The sequence below is a fragment of the Peromyscus maniculatus genome, chromosome 7, assembly GCF_049852395.1.
Source record: "Peromyscus maniculatus bairdii isolate BWxNUB_F1_BW_parent chromosome 7, HU_Pman_BW_mat_3.1, whole genome shotgun sequence".
NCBI classification, from domain to species: Eukaryota; Metazoa; Chordata; class Mammalia; order Rodentia; family Cricetidae; genus Peromyscus; species Peromyscus maniculatus.
Genome location: NC_134858.1, coordinates 100,204,952 through 100,209,061, shown reverse-complemented (window position 1 = coordinate 100,209,061; position 4,110 = coordinate 100,204,952).

The following is a 4,110-nucleotide window of genomic DNA, read 5'->3' as shown; positions in this document are numbered from 1 at the left end:
TTTGTGTATGTGTAGGCATGCTGTGTGCTTGTATGCTTGTATTTGTGTGCATATGTGTGCATGCAGATGGGGGCATGGTTGTTTAAAGGAAAGGGCAACATTTTACTATCTTTAATTTATTAGGCATAATTACTGTTCACATAATGCCAATTACTTGTCTTATATTCCAGTCCCTATTTTCCTGTAAAGTGTTGGAATAGGTTAGCCCCATTTTATGCACAAGAAAACTGAATGTTGACATCAGTAAGTTACCCTGAGCTCATTAGGACCTAGGCTTATCTGAGGGTTTCCTGTATTGGCTTGATGTGTTTAAACACCATGTGCTATAGGACAGACCCAGCAGAACCCCATTCTGCTGACGGGTAACAGAAGCAGCCTTGGTACGGAGGAGTCTCCATAACAGGACTGCTGTCCTCACCACGGTGTGATGGGCTGGTCCCACACGGTTATGAAAAATTATTCACCAGGCCATCCTCCCATGCTATCTCACCAAGAGAGTTATGATTTTTCTCTTTTGTGAATATACAAACTGTTGGGAGCTGGGATGTATCCCCTCCACCAAGTTCATATTTTGAAGTCTTAAGCCTCTACTATCTCAGAATATGACTTTATTTGGAAATAATCTTTATAGAATTAAGCCAATGTGAGGTCATGAGGGAGGGCCATTTAGCATTGTCAAGTCCATGCAAGAAACAGCCGTTGAGGAAATGGGTGTGTCATTGTGGACTGGCGTCAGCCGTTGGGACCTGTGTGCATTCTTATAAGATGTATGAAGGAGGAAGAGCTCTGGACAGTCTGAGTGTTTCTGTTAAGAGACTGTTTATCTGGATATTTGGTGTAAAAGCTTGGCTTCCACACCAGCATGGGGTCTGGGAAAAGCAGTAGACTTTACCAAGCCTCAGTTCCCTCAGCATCACATGACTTTAATCTTCCAGCTCAAAATTGCCATCATTTCCCAAGGGGAATCTCTGGCTTCATGATTTGGGGAGACACCTCTGTATGCTCGACAGGCCCAAAGTCCCCAGCAACATTTTCCCATTGAAATGTGGAAGTATAGAGGCCCTGGTTCATTTGTAGGATCCAAAGCGAGTGGCTCTGTGAGCAGGGTGCTGAAAGGGATCCAGAGAGGCTGGACATGGACTTCCATGGGTGCCTTTGAAACACTCCGCTATTCAAGTCTACTTAGTGCTCGCTTCTGGAGCCCAGCATCTTTCAACTCTGGTGTCTTAATTCTCCCCTCTTGCCCTGGAGGTTGAGCCCAGAAGAGCTTTACAGGAGAGTGTGGCACTTGTTAGTGAAGCCACAGGACAGGTGGCACTCAGGGCACGGAGGGGCGGGCCTGGGAGCAGGACATGTCTCAAGGACTGGAAAGAACCCAAAGGGAAGGTAGGGGAGTAGACCCTCTTCAGGACCCCCTGTTCTGTGGGGGGTCACCAATTTTGAGAGAGCCAAGAGACCATGTCTTTTGAGAAGGTGCCAGGAAAGGGAGGCTGAGGGGCATGGAACTGGCTTTGGCTGCTGCTGAAGAAAGAGTGTGCCACTTTGCTCTGTGCCACTTTATAAACTGTGAAGTGAGGGACTGTTACCCTGTGCCTTCAGGTGATCCATGAACATGTGAGCCACAGGAACACTGGCCTGAGGACAAATGGGATGGCCAGGAGCTGCTGAAGGTCAGCTAAGGTAGACGACATTTTAATCAGGGAATCCATGAGTCCCACGAAAAATTGTAAGGAACGTGTGGCTCCTTTTTTTTTTTTTAAAAATAAGGTTGAGAGACAGAGCTGTCATTAGATTCTTAAATAAATCTGACCCCAAGAATGTAAGGAAGCCATAATCTGAGGTAAAATAGTTAAGGGGAGATTGCTTTCCAGTTCTCAAGAGTGGGACTATGAAAAGGCTGTGGTGGGAGGCAGCGGGGTCTATCGTGAAAATTCCATGGAGTTTATTTATCCCATGGGTAGACTGGGAGAGCAAGGCAGCTGGGACTGGTGTGGTTTCTGACCAGCACAGCACCGTCTCTCAAGGCTAGAAGACACTCAAGCTGGTATAGTTGCCAAAATTTGACTATGTGGCAGATGTTTTACACCCATAACCTCAGTTGGATCTCATAGTTACTCCAACAGGTTTCCTGGCCCCACTTTACGTTAGAAGACATTGAGACTCACAATTAGAAATGTGTATAGAGCCAACTAGCACACACAGAGATCTTCCAGGAGCAGTGTCTTGCCATGCTGGAGCACACAGGGTCATACTCTTCAAGGCATGTAGATGTTCACCTGGCCCCTTCCTCCTGTTCTGCAGCTGGAGAGCATCCTGTGCTCTGAGGGCATGGACCAAGTAGACTGGCCTCTGTGAAAAAGTCCCTGGAGTGATGCTACAGAGGATGTTTCATCCCAGTTTTCACTCATTACATCTGATGAATGGGCCAGGCAAGGCATCAATTGGTTTCATTTAAGAGCAGGTCAGAAGAATCGGCTCCCCAATCATGCTACTTCTGAGTGCCCCAGAGACGTGAGTTCTGAGTCACCTGGGTCGCTCCTGGTGCTTTTTGTCTAAAACATAGAGTACTGAGAAATGAATCTGTGGTTGTGTTGAGAGAAGTTTACATTAAACGCCCAGAAGAGCAAACTCACACCAAGAGCTGCAAATAACATGGCCTAGGTGTCCCAGTCCTGTTGGATAATAGCCAAGTCTCCCAAAAGAAGGGCTAAGTATTGGACTAAGAAGTAGGCGGGGATGCAGGAAGGTGAGCTAGGTGTGAAGGTCGTCTCTTAGGACTCGTTCACTTTCTATCTGGGACACTTCTGCTGTTTACTGACAACCGATACCATGTGGAAGTGTACAGGTTAACCAGAAGAAAGATTAGCCCATCAGAAGTAGGCAGGGGTGGTGGAAGTTTTCAGGTACCAGAAATGAGAGACAAGGGCCAGGAGAGATGCTTCTCTGGTTAAAAGTACAGCTTGCTCTTGCAGAAGACCGGAGTTTAGTTCCCAGCACCCACATCAGGCAGCCCACAATTGCCTGTAACTCCAGTTCCTGGGAATTTGACAGTCTCTTTTGGCCTCCATGGGTACACACACTCATGTGCACAGCCCTTCTCCCCACAATTAAAAATAAAAACAAAATCTTTAAACGAATAAGAAATTAGAAATTAGAGATGACATATGTGTGACATGAGTGTGGAGTTATTATGTGTCTTGCTAAAGCAAAAAGGCCTTCAATAGTTTACAAATCTGGCATGTAATTAAACTACTAAAATTGTATTTTAATATTGTGAATCCATTTATTTGAAGAAAGTCACTTTGCATCTAATTCTGTGAAGGTGAAGGTTGCTAAGAGACTATTCATAGATGTACACAATTTCAGGACAGAAAAAAACCTGGGAGATTGAGCATCCTCATTTGCTGTTGAGAACACTGGGTTGTGGCTTGTTCAAGGTCAGACAATTATGTCCATTAGGAACAACCTAGGTCTCTTACATAAAACCAAGAATAGTGAGAGAGGGAATGTCATGTTTTTTATAAGACTGAGAATTGTTATTAACCCAGACTCCATCAGTTACAAGTGATAGAAAAATCAACCATAGCAGTTAAGTCAGAATTTGTAGAGAGCTGCGTGCAGCCACACCTCAAAATGGCGCTTACATCCTGTCCCCGCCTTCCCGCCGGCGGGACAGTTGGAGAAAAACAACTCCATATTTGGCTTGGCATTATGACATGGTTTGCTCAGGCAAACGTGTACCAATTCGATAGCCCCACGTGGCGCAAGGAGGTTGGTAGAGCAGGATCTATATAAGGTTGGGACGGAGCTCCTCCAGGGTAGAAGACGCTTGCTAACGGCCTGAATAAACAGCTTGAAGAAGAGCTCGGTGTCGCATTTTCCTTGCTGGTCGAGGTGGTCGCGACAAGAATTATATTATATATACATCAATTCATCGAAGTGAAAGATGCAGGGTGCTGGATTTAGACAAAGGGAATGGGGCTCAAATGATGTGAGCAGGGCAGTCTTTCTCTTACTCTGCCTGCCCCTTTCTAACTTTGCTTCATTATTAGAAAGGCTCTTCTCATAAACTACCAACGTGGTCCCGGTAACTACCCAAAGGCTCACATC